This window comes from Ceratotherium simum, chromosome 27 (genome assembly GCF_057802395.1).
Source record: "Ceratotherium simum simum isolate JZ-2026a chromosome 27, ASM5780239v1, whole genome shotgun sequence".
NCBI lineage: Eukaryota > Metazoa > Chordata > Mammalia > Perissodactyla > Rhinocerotidae > Ceratotherium > Ceratotherium simum.
Genome location: NC_141926.1, coordinates 26,990,331 through 27,003,917, shown reverse-complemented (window position 1 = coordinate 27,003,917; position 13,587 = coordinate 26,990,331). Strand labels below are relative to the sequence as shown.

General features: G+C 39.1%; 1 long non-coding RNA gene across 9 annotated transcripts in view; it reads left to right on the top strand.

The window, feature by feature from the left end:
• The window catches only part of LOC147913457 (uncharacterized), a 134,743-nt gene that overhangs the window by 40,029 nt on the left and 81,127 nt on the right, over positions 1-13,587 (top strand). For 8 of the 9 annotated variants that reach the window (XR_015548733.1, XR_015548734.1, XR_015548729.1 and 5 more), the window contains exon 2: positions 3,328-3,464. The exons of the other annotated variant lie outside the window; for it this stretch is intronic. This is a non-coding gene — a long non-coding RNA (uncharacterized LOC147913457). The remainder of the gene's footprint in view (positions 1-3,327; positions 3,465-13,587) is intronic. 9 annotated transcript variants of the gene reach the window in all.

Genomic DNA, 13,587 nt, shown 5'->3' with positions numbered 1-13,587 from the left:
TAATCAGTTATAGCAAGACTATGTGGTATAGAGCTATCTATCCATCTATCCCATAATAATTTATTCTTTCATTGAATGATGAACACATTCACCCTTCTCATTCTCTTTTTCTTTCAATGGAAAAAGTAAGTTATTTTTACTACTGGAGACAGGAAAGCAGCAAAATCCTCCACACCTGCAAATTGTTGAAGGAAGAATTCTATTCTGCTCCATCGGGTTCTGTTCTCCTGAGCCATACAATAACTACAGGAGTGTTAATATTTACCTCTTCCTCATTAAGTTAATTAGCTTCCAATTGTAAAAAGAGGATACCTCAAATTATCCACTTATATCATGAAAAACACTTCAAATAGCTACTCTTTTTTTTAAAAAAAAAATCTACATCTTGTCCTATTTGCATGCTGTTTTTTGAGTATCAATATTTCTTCTGATTTTAGGGGAAGAAAAAAATGGCTAATATATACACATAACATATTCATATCAAAATTAAGAAAAAAACTATTTTAATTATTATAATCCTTATTTCTAAAACTCTTCATGTGGTCAAAGTTAGTATTTACAACGAACTGCCTTCTACTACACATTCCACAGACCTTTTGCCTTCAGCAAGCTCCTCCGCTGGTCATGGCTCTTTGCTTGGAAGGGTGACACAAACCTTCTTCCCTAAGGGATCTGCATCATTAGAACCCTGTCTGTTTTGGGTTGTAGTTTCCCACTGACTTTAATCAGAGGATATGAGAGTAATAAGTGGCACTTCAGGGGATCTCTTGCATTCCAGAAATACTCTTCCTTACTCCTATTAGATATAAGCAACCTAATATCCTCTTTATAGTCAGAGTCAATCACCCCAACCAGGAGAGTCACGCTCTTCTTTGCTGATTGATTTACTGGCCTGAAGAGTCCAAAGTGGTCAAGTAGCACTCAACTTCCAATTTAGTGGAACAATTGCTATGTTCTCTGTTGGAAGGCATTCCTCCCTTGGGAACAAAAACTTCTGGATCAGTAGAGCCCAAAATTGTGGGAAAGAAAAACAAAAAATATTGCTAATGGATCTCTATGGTTAACAGCAAGAGGATCCACTCCCATTTCTACCCTTTGTTTCCCAGAACTGTGACTACTGGCTGTGGGAGAAGCAGCACCATATATTGGTCACTGATTTAGAACATATACTGTATCCCAAAGAAAATTATCATAGACTAGCAAGTTATTGCCATCTAGCTGGCACTAATAACAGAGCTTGAAAAAGCCATTCCATTATTCTATCAGGCCAGCTGCTTCAGGATAAGGGTAGTGTAGTAAGAACAGTGAATTACATGAGCATGAGCCCATCACTGAACTTCATTTGATGTAAAATGAGTTCCCTGGTCAGAAGCAATGTTGTATGGAATGCCATGACAGTTAATAAGATTTTCAATAAGCTCATGGATGGTAGTTCTGCAGAAGTATTGAAGGAAAAAAAGTTAAATCTGTGTCCATTGTGAAGGTATATTCCATTTAGAACAAATGCTACTTCTTCCATGACACAAATGGGCCTATGTAACTTACCTGCCTCCAGGTAACTGGCTAGTGCTCTTGAGGAAGGGTGCCATATTGGGGGCTCAGTGTTGATCTCCACTGTTGGCAGAATGGACACTCAATGGTGTCTGAAGCCAGATGGGCCTTAATGAGTAAAAATCCATGTTGCTGAGCCCATATATAATCCCCACTCATGTCACTGTGGTTACTTTGTTGATGAGCCTATTAAGCAAGAACAGGGGTGTTTGGTTTAAGAGGCTGACTTATGTCCAGAGAACAGATCACCTTGTCCACCTATTATTACAATTTTCCTCTGTAGAAATTGCTCTTTGGTGATCATTCACATGGGACACAAATACAAACATTCTGTGCCCATTCTGAGAAGTCTATTGATACACTTCTTCTCCTAATCTCTGTGTCACTGATTTTCCAATCACGTTCCTTCCAAGCCCCTAACCCCATCAAGCCAAATTATTAGCTTTCCATGAAATAATATAGATCTGTACTTCCAGCTGTCTCTCTAGGCAAAACGAACAACAAAGTTCACAGAACTGCTTGAAATTCTGCCAACTGGGAAGATTTTCCTTCTCCTTTGACATTCAGGGCCACCCCAAAGTGGGTTATAGTGCTGCAGCCATCCACATTTTGGCGGTGTCAGCATAACATGAAGAACTGTCTTCCTCAGTCAACTGGTCATGGGAAAATTCCCTTTAGATCCTCAGTGCGGGTTGAGAGGAAAGGGGCAGTGTAGGAAGAGTTTGGGTCATGGCCATCTAAGCCATTTGCATATGCTACTTTCTTTTGCCTTCCGTACCTGCTTAAGCCTAATCTCAATATATACAACTTCTGTTTAATGATGGAGTGTTACTGTGCTCACTAACTTGTGTCTTTTCTTCTTTTGAGAAACAACTTACCCATAGGCCATCAAATTACCATGCAACCTGAGCTTCCCATCATAAATTTGGTCAGATACCATGAACACTCAGTTTTGGATGGGAAGCTCAGATTCCATGGTAACTTGGTGGCCCATAGTTGAGCTGTTTCTCAAAATGAAAAGTTATCTACAGAGGATAGTATAGTTTTGCTCCAAAGTCTTAGGTCACTGTGCTATGGTTTACTATAGGATCCTGCCAAAGACTCCATACAGCAACCCTATCCTCCACTGACACTTCAAGCACCATCATATATTCTATACTTGTATCAGTGGCAGAACAACTTGCAGAGACATCTGGACTTGTTATAGGGTCTTCTCTTATTCTTGGCATCTTTCAACACTGGGAGATTTCAAGTCACCTGGTAAATGGGTCAGAATAGCATACATGAATGAAGCACATGTTACATCTAAAGTCCAAAGAGGCTTACTAGGCACTGTACCTTTTTCTTTGTGGTAGAAGATGCAAAATACAGAAACTTGTCCTCAGGCCTGGAAAAGACATATGGAGATACCCCAGATACTGGACCCTTAGAAATTTTACTATGGTGGCAGATCACTAAATTTTGCAGAATTTATTTTCCACCATCTAGCATGCGTGTGTATTAAAAAGGTGTCTAGAATCATTACTACTCCTCATTACCTTATCCACTTAGCAAACTATCATCAGTGTAATGATTCAATGTGGCGCAGTGGAATGGAGAGTGATCGAGGTCCCTGCAGACTAAATCATGACGTAAGACTGGATTGCTGAAACAGCCCTGAAAAAGGACAATGAAGGTGTATTGCTACTCTGTCAGCTGAAAGCAAACTGTGTCTGATGGTGTTTAATAAGAAGTATAGAGAAATAATCATTTGCTGTATTAATACTTGCATACTAGGTTCCAGGATATGGGTTGATTTGTATCAGCAATAGAACATTTCTGGAACCTCAACTGCAATTAAAATCACCTCCTGATAACATTTGTGATAACCTTCATTCTCCAAGATTCATCTGTCTTCTGCACAGGCCAAATAGGTGAGTTGAATGAGGATATGGTAGGAACCACCACCACCGCATCTTTCAAGTCTTTGATGGGGACATTAATCTTTGCAGTACCCCCAGGAATATGGTATTACTTTTGGTTTACTATTTTGATAGGTAGAGGCAACTCAGGTGACCTAAACTGGGCTTTCCTACCACAGGTCAGGGAACCTATGTGGGAATTCTGCCATTTTCTGAGTATGTCCATGCCACTTAGGCATTGGGAAACTGAGGAATAACCACAAGGTGGCTTCAGAGAGCCACTGGGCCCACTGTTTAGTTGATACAAGTCAAAACTCCAAAGATTACCTGATCTTATTAAGCCCCAACTCTGACTGGTGAACCATAATGGCATTCAGGAGTTCCATGAATTAGTGTCAGTTTCAAGTCAGTGTTCAGAAATCCCTGAAAAATCTGATTATTTACTCTTTCCCAATGCACATTCATCCTGGGAAGTGGTCAGGGCCTCTCTCAGGAAGGCTAGGAGGAATATTTATATTACACATTTTCTGCTGTGTAACAAAGTACCTTCTCAATAGGGCCCAGCCTCCCCCAATTCATGGAGGGGCCCTGGGCCTATAAACCTGCTCAAGTTTGGGAACTGATTGCAGGACTGTTCTTCTCTTGTCAATCACTAAGCTCTATAGACTCCACAACACTGTCCCTAGGGCGCCTCGTCTTCTACCTCTACACTCTCACCACAGTAAAATTCATTCACGCTGTGGCTTCAATTACTACCCATAATCAAATGTACTACTTTTCCATCTCTGATTCAGACCACTCCTCTGAGCTGCAGACTGCCTGTATAGGTGCCTACTAAAATATACCTCAGATTCAATGAGTCTAAAACCAAATACGCCCCCACTCCAGTGCTCCACATCACAGCAGAAGGCACCACCATCCATCCTTCTAAGAGAATCCCAATTCTAAGAGTCGTCATCAATATCTACCTCTGACTCACTCAATTCATCATTGATTCTTATGGATTTTACCTCCTAAATATTTCTCAAACCCACTAATTTTCTATGTCCACCACCACCATCCTAGTCAAACTCTGTCCTTTACTGTTGGAATAACTTCCTACTTGTTCTCCTCACAATCATTGTTGGTTTTCTCTAATTTTTATCCATTACGCAGACAGAGTTTATGAGATTATAAGCTTCTCAAGGGCAATAGTTTATATATAATTCATGTACCTAGCACAGTATCCTATCCAATTATTAAGAAAGTATTGACTGCTTCTGCTGTTATGTCTATAGCTGATGATTTTTATGGTGAAGAAATTCTAAATGGACACAACAATGCCTTATCCAAAGAATCTTAGAGAAACAATAAACAGTAGTTTGATTCTAGAAAGATACAACAACATTCACTTTAAGCTTTTTCCCACACATGAAAGGCCTTATCACTTTCCACAGACCTCACAATATCCACAGACTTGTACTATCAATGAGGCCCAGACATGCTTTTGTTTGTGAGCCTTTGTCTGATCCTAAGATTCATTGAGGATGAAGCAGTGTACATATCAGAAAAGAGTTTAATGCCTTAGGAGATCTGAGATATTGTACCAATTGAAAAACTATTTTTAACTTACAGATATTTTATTCCTATTTTTGTATGATATTTTTTACCAACCAATATTGACCTGTGTCCTTTGCATCAGAAATATGCTTATCAACTTATTGAGTTAAATTGATTTACAGCCAGAATTTTGTCATATAACCTTGTCTAACTAGAGAGGAGCATGGGAAACATAGTCTAGTTGTGTGTCCAGGGAAACAAAAGAAAAAGTGGGAAAAAATATAGCGGTATTGCTAGTACAATGTTAATAGAGAATTTTGCTCTACTTTTTTTTTTTTTGGATAGACTTTAAGTCAATTCTCCATTTTATCTTTCAGTTATCATCATTTTACCTTTTTTGTGTGTGTGTGAGGAAGATCAGCCCTGAGCTAACATCTGCCAGTCCTCCTCTTTTTGCTGAGGAAGACTGGCCCTGAGCTAACATCCATGTCCATCTTCCTCCACTTTACGTGGGATGCCGCCACAGCATGGCTTGACAAGCGGTGTGTCGGTGCGTGCCCGGATCTGAACCCGGGCAGCCAGAAGCGGAGCGCACGCACTTAACTGCTACGCCATGGGGCCAGCCCCATCATTTTACCTTTTTACAAACATTTCCACTTATGTTGTAGATGCCCATGGTTTCTGCTCTAGCCCTATCCCCTTTAATCAAAACCTGCCCACATCCACTTCTCGGACGGTCTAGTCCCTAATAAGTGGATAGTAGGCCACACATATGTGCTCACTATCTGACAACAGAAGCTATAACAATGGTGTATTAATTTCCTAGGACTGCTGTAACAAAGAACCACAAATCAGGTGCTTAAAACAACAGAAGTTTATTGTCTCACAGTTCTGGAGGCTTGAAGTCTGAAATCAAGGTGTCAGGATGACCATATTCTCTCTGAAATCTGCAAGAGAGAATTCTTCCTTGCCTCTTTCTAGCTTCTGGTGGTTGCTAGCAATTCTTGAAGTTCCTTGGCTTGCAACTGCAGCACTTCAGTCTTTGCCTCCATCATCACATGGTGTTCTCTCCTCATTGTGTTTGGGTCTCTTCTCTTCTTCTAAGAACACCCTATTATAGTATGACCTCATCTTAACTAATTACATCTGCAACAGCCTTATTTCCAAATAAGGTCACATTCTGAGGTACTGGAGGTTAGGACTTCAACATATCTTTTTGGAGGACATAATTTGACCCATAACAAGTGGGTAAACACCTGACACAAACCAGGCTGTCTCACGTGGCTTCCCTGAAAAGTAGAGCCTGTGACAAGACTCATGAGCAGGTTGGCGTAGATATCAGAAGGGGCTTAAATGCCTTAGCCTTTTTCAGGAAGTGATCTCCGTGAGCAGAAGTGAGGGGATGAGAAGAGCGAGACGGGGAAAGAGGAAGAGGCAATGTAAGGGTACGTTATTGAGATTGCCACTGTGGACACAAGGTGCTCCATTCTGCTTGGACTTCCAGAAAAGTGTGCAGAACAGCATCCCAGAGTCTCATGCTAGAAGGATGAGAAGCAGGAGCATTTTTGCAGCAGCTCTCACTGTTCATTGTTGGAGGGGGTGTGAACTCCCAGGATGTTGGCTTCCTCACCCTTACAAGCCAATGTCTTGGACAAAGTGAGCTCCTGGGGCATCACTAGCATCAGAGGAGCTGCAGGGCAGACAGCAAAGATTCATGGGCAAAGCACTGGCAACCTGAAGCGAGTGAAAGCCTGCCCAGAACTATCCACTCCAGCCACAGCTAAAGCAGAAGTGTGGCTGAGCAGACATGAACCAGACCACCAGATTCTCTCACCCAGGATTGGAATTGGGATTCAGAATCTATAATCAGTCGGTTGGTGGCACTTGAACAGGCAGCAATTGTAGTGGCTTTCGAGAGCCATATTAGAAACATGATTTTGTCCTAAGAAACATAGATGAATAAAGCAGACATACAGAAGATGCAAAGAGCAGAGTGCGTGCTTTCTCAGATGAATGAGAGCTAGACAGGGTGTCTGCTTTGCAGCCTGACTTCTCTCCTGTTTCAGGGTTCCCACCAAACCCACTGATCCACCCCCCTTAGGGTCCACAGGACAACTTTATATCCTCACAATGAATGTCTTTTTTCGGTTTGTAGCCCAGATGTCATAAGAAGCCTCCCTGCCACTCAGGATACGGATAAATTTGGATCCATTGCTATATATGGGGAGATCTAAACACATATTCCAAAATTACTATGAATATTCAGAACTCTATGAATATTATTCATCCTGTGAATAAATTAAGGATGTATAAATAAAGCATTTTGAATATAAGGAAAAAACTAGAGGGTGCGTATGCTGCCTATCTGATTGTAGCTGGGGAAATACATGCCCCTTAATGCCAGATTTTATAAGAAGGGCAGGATATCTGAATCTTTATTAAAATCTCCCCCATTTTAAATGATGTCATATGATTAAAATGTTTTAAAGCACTCTACAGGCTAATCACATTTGTGTTCCAGATCTGGCCCTGTGGCTCTAGCTTTGACTTCTGTCATATTACTGGAGCCAGCCCTGCCTCCAGCTCCTGTGCTTCCTTCAGAATCTTGTTTCTCATGTGAAATTCAGCCCTTTCATTGATTTCCACAGTACAAAACCGTGTCAACAAGAATTTCTCACAAAAGAACAAATATTGTATAATTCCACTTATATGAGGTACCTAGAGTAGTCAAATTCATAGAGACAGAAAGTAGAATGGTGGTTGCCAGTGGCTGGGAGGAGGGGAGTTATTGTTTAATGAGTACAGACTTTCACTTTGACATAATGAAAAAATTCCAGAGATGAATGATGGTGATGGTTGCATAACAATGTGAATGTACTTAATGCCACTGAACTGTGCACTTAAAAAATGGTTAAAATGGGGGTCGGCCCAGTGGCATAGTGGTTAAGTTCAGGTGCTCCACTTCGGCAGCCCGAGGTTCGCAGGTTCAGATCCCGGGCATGGACATATGCACTGCTTATCAAGCCATGCTGTGGCAGGTGTCCCACATATAAAGCAGAGGAAGATGAGCACAGATGTTAGCTCAGGGCCAATCTTCCTCAGCAAAAAGAGGAGGATTGGCAACAAATGTTAGCTCAGGACTAATCTTCCTCACCAAAAAAAAATTGGTTAAATGGTAAATTTTGTGTTATGTATATTTTACCACAATTTTTAAAATTAGAATTGAAAAACAGTTGTGAGTTTAGTGGGCTTTATTGAAGATTTTGGGAGGTTTCAAGGAGGATTCACAACATGCAGATAATCTTCTACCATCCTCTCTCTCCCTCTTCCCACATCAGTCTCTCTCACCCTCTTCTCCTATTGTCCTGGGCATACCAAGTTCCACCTCTTCTATTATAAAGATCATTATTTTTCTGAATAAAGACACTTCTATGCAGAAATAATTCTGGTGATTGCTATTTGAAAAATAAAATTGTCTTCTTATTAAATGTAAGTTCGACTGACTGACTCTCCGACTTTTTGGAACAAAAATTATCTTGGTCTAAAGCACAAGTATATACATATTTTCTAGGAAGAGTGAGATGATCTTTCTTAAGACCATCTTTAATCGATGCCTGTGTGATATTATCCTAAGAAAGTAGCAGCATCGTGAATGGGCCATCTCACACATTAATATTTCCATATCTCTGAACTATGGTAAAGCAGAGATAGAAAAGATGAGGTGTTGGAGAGATATTAAGATAGCACTTTCATCTTCTGGCTTCTAAATTAGCAGTGTATTAGAAAGCCATGCCTAGATAGCTGAAAACAGCAGAAAAGAGAGCTGCCGCCTCTCTAATTTAATACCCAACTCCCAGGAGTACTTTACTGTCAGAGTTTTATCATGTATTATGGAGACAAGTATTGGCAGGCTTCCACGAGATCCATATAAGCTTTTATCTTGTCCCTAGATCAGGTCATGTGACCGACAGCTGAATCCTTACATAGGCTTTTACCATCGTTTTAGTAATACACGTGGTGATTGAGTGGAGTCCCATAAATCTGGTCCACACTTACGACCCCACTGGGGTTTATCCTGTTGATTCCCAACCATCTACCACACGTGTGCATTAGCATTTCATAAAAGCTCTACTTACAGGTCTCCTAAAAGCTTTCTCATATATAGACTAAAGTCTTCGAAGACCTTTTTCTTTCTCAATAACTGAAAATGTTGTTATACCTTAATAATAATTCAAAAACAAGATGACTAACTTTTATTCTGAGCTAAAATTCTACCATATGTTATTCAGGCAACAACAATATATCAAAGTTATTAATAGGTGGCCCTGATATAACATTCTTAATTCTTATCTAGTCCAATAGAATCACAAAATATTGGTATTTGAAGATTGGTTAAAATTCAGCTAATCCAAAGGTTACAAATTGCTCATCCATAGGGCTAATCTGGTTTGCAGAGATGCATTGTTTAGCACACATCATCTTTTTAAACCTTTGGAATTATTTACCACATTTTAAAATGTGGAGATTGCACATCGATATCGAAAGATCTGGCAAAACTAGGCTGGTGTTCCCACGTAGTAACGATGGGCTGGAGCCTGGAAGCCACCAATGTCTGTGGACAGGACATAATTTCCCCACTTTACAATACTCTTCACCAAGCTGTGCTGCCTGTCACCACATGCTTTATTCATCCAAGTATCCAGCCTGGATTTTGTAGGCATTTGAAATACTGACTTGTGTCATTTTATAAATTATAAAATATGAGATCAAGAGTGCTGAAGTAACTCTCTTAAGGGTAAATAGACAGAAAGTGACAAAGGTACCTGATGCCAAAATCTTGTGTCTACACAAATTTCTTGTGGATCCTGGAACTTATTCTTCCTTAAACGCCTAAACGCTATAGTGTTCTACAGGACACAGTTTGAGGAAATCTGTGCTACACTACAATATTTCTTTTAAAGTTTTTAAAAAATTTTTTTCATACTTTATTTCTAGCACTGGTTTCAATTTAAGCAATAAATGATCAAGAAATAATTAGTTCTGAATATCTAAAATAAAGATTGTCTAATTTTTATTCAATATTATAGTCCAACAGTCTCCTAGGCGTTAGTTATGGTTTTTCCTTTCTAAGTGACAACCTTGATTTAGAATTTTTTTAATCTAACACCTAAAAAGAAAATAATAATGCGCAGATGAATGCACTTTTTTCCTGTATCTTGAATCATATCAAATGATGACTATGTTTGTTTAATGTGAAATGTGTGTCTCTTTGTCCTCCTGTGTTGGAAACACAAGCTTACCACCTAGACAAAAAAAACGAAAAAGGTGAATGCTGAGGGGGCTAAGGGTCAAACTATACCAAAAATCTTCCATTTTCTCCTGTAGGTCTACTCTCCACACTTCTCTCTGCCCCAGGGAGCTGACCTATATCAAGATTCCATGACTTCTGTCTGCTTGTTGGCTTCTACCAATAGAAAGCCCTAGTAGAATAGTTTATGGAGGCACAAGAGTGAAACCAATGTATTTAGTTCCCTAATCTCTCCTTTCAAGGTCACTTTAAGCTGGCTGTATCCTCCATCCAAAAGACAATACACCTTTCATAGTGACACCCCCACAACTTCTTCCTTCCAAGTTCTAGAAACCATTCCCCCTCTCTGTTGCTTTAGACCTAGAGGGTGATGACATCTTGGTTGCTACTGAGCTCCAGGTCACTGCACCATTCCTGATGGACCCCCTTCCTGCACCTTTGCAAACAGTCCCTTTGTAAATAAACCCTGCTTGAATTTCCTATTTTGAATGTACTGCTCTTGTTGAGATCAAGACTGATAACAAGAGCCACATTTTATTTGTATGGTATTTTTAAAATCAAAATAAACAAAGTGAAATACTAGATAAGTGTAAATAGTATGCACAATAACCAGAAAAAGCCAAAAGGAACTTCAGCCCTAAGCAATTTATCAAAAGAGTTTTCTAAATAAACACAGTTTCCTCTCTGAGATGAACTATAGTAAGATCTATTAATATAATTCTTTCACCTCCAACCAACATATTTTTGCTATTTTATCATCCTTTTTAAAGATTTTTTCCACATCATTAAATTAATACATGCACAATTCCATCTTTTTCAATCTATAAGCCCATTTCCCAGAAACAACTCTTCTACTATATCATTTTTGTTTGATTTTTTCCTTCTGTATCTTTTAATAATATGCTTCTTATCCTATTCCCTGATTTATAAATTTTAGACCTAATCTAATTTATTATAATAAGTGAGGAATGATCTGGCATACCACCAACCCCCTTCCAACCAGTTGTTATATTTCTATTTTGAGTTCCTCACGTAGCTACATTGTATCTTTAATAAAATAGTAACATCTCTATTTCCACAGCTGTGGACGGTATATTTTATAGCAGTAAACCAAATGCATACTTCGGCCAAATACCAAGGCATTTTTCTTCCTACTTTTTAAGATGATAGTAATGACCATGGTTTTCATTTCAGCATCGCTCTATTCTTTTCTCCGCAACTTCTATCATCTGCATCATAACTTTTGCAACGTCAAACTTAATAGTACATAGGTGTGATTAATTCTTCGATGCTTTGTCTGTAGGTTGATGTAAAAGATGAAAGTCAATAAGACTATTAAGAATGGAAATATAATTTTCTGCTGATCCAAGCAGTATAGATTGATTACTGTGATATGTTTTTAACAGCCTTTGTAATCAATTTTCTAATTGTGGTGATTTCTTGCATTTATTCCAGTACCAATAGATATAAAACAATAATAGGTGTCCTAGTGAATCACCATTTGGCCTGCTGCCTCAGTTTGGACTGGCTGAACTCCAGCCCTGCTGCACAACTGCAGTTCTGGAGTTTCCTTTCGCTGCTCTTCTAGAGGCAAATTGGCTCCACTATTTCAAGGATGCCAAGAACTTTTCTGTCTTAATTATCTTCTCTTTTGGATATAGTCCAACCTCAAATAACCTCCCTTTCAAGGGTGCAGGAAATATTTTATGAAGCTTGTGACATTATTCATTAGAACTTTAAAGCTATTTCTTCACTGTCTTCTAACATTTAACGTTGTTGATGGAAAATGTGGGACCAGACCTGTCATTTTTCTGTAGGTCACATTTTTTTCTCAAGAAAAATTTTAGAGTCCTCTCTTCATCCTTAGTAATTTGAATTTTCACAGGGATGTGTCTTCATTCATTGTGCTGAAGACTCTGCAGTCTTTAATTGCAAGTTTCAGCACTGGGAAATCACCTTGTATTTTTTGACAATGTTCTCCATTCCATATTTTATTTTATTTTATTTTTTTTGTCCTTGCTTTCTGGAATTCCAGGTCTCTGATCTTTTGTCTCTTAAATTATGCATCTTTTTTATCTTTGTTCTACTTTCTGTTTAATTGCTCACCTTTATCTCACAAAGTTTCTATTAAATTTTTTTCTAGCAATATTTTGGTGCCCTCAGGGTTAGTGCCTTGGACAATTCCCTTGGCGGTGATGTTAGGTAGGGCACCAAGGGCATTGGCATGGTGAGGGCAACAGACACCAATCTAGTGTGAGAGAGAAGAGGGAGCTGGAGTGGAAAAATGACAGAATCCCACAGACTTCCAAAATAACCATAGGAGGTATCTGGGTAAGGAAGGAAATCAAATTTAATGGGCATCTGTTAAATAATCTGCCCGGCACTGTTATCTTGGATTTTTCCACTAACATCCCTGCTCCCCTACACACACACACACACACACACACACGCACACCAACATGATTATGGCTACAGTAAACTTCCATGTTCTGGAGCTTGGCTTCATCCCTATTGTCCTCATTTATTAGTTCAAGGTGGATATCTGAGCCATGATGAGTTCATCAGGCCCTTCTCCAAAGATTTTTCTAAACAAACTTTTTATTTTATATTAGTTTTAGATTTGCAGAAAAGTTGTGAAGATAGTATGCCCCACCTCACACCCTGTTTCCACTATTATTAACATCTTACATTAGTATGGTACATTTTTTGCAATTAGTGAACATAGATACATTATATTAAGGCTTTCCTTGTTTTGATGACCTGGACAGTTTTGAGGAGTACTGCTCAGGTATTTTGTAATACTTGACTGGAGACTGAAGTTACCGGTTTTGAGGAGAAAGACCACGGAGATACATTGTCTTTCTCGTCACATCATATCGAGAGTGCTTACTATCAATGTGGCTTATCACTGTTGATAGTAATCTTGAAACTGGCTAAGGTAGTATTTGTCAGTTTTCTCCACTATAAAGTTACTCTTTTCCCCTTTTTCCATACGGTAGTATTTGGAAGGAAGTCACTCTGTGAAACTCACAGTTAAAGAGTGGGGAGTTACACACCACCTTCTTATGGACATAGTAGCTACACAAATTATTTGGAATTTTTCTGCACAAGAGATTTGCATCTTCTTCCTTGTTTATTTATTTACATATTCATTTAATCATCTATTTATATTGGCATGAATTCATACATATTTATTTTATACTTTGAGTTATAAGTCAGTACTACTTTTTTGGTTGCTTCCATTGTTCTGGCTTTGACCATTGGCAGCTCTCGCCCCAGGGATTTTTG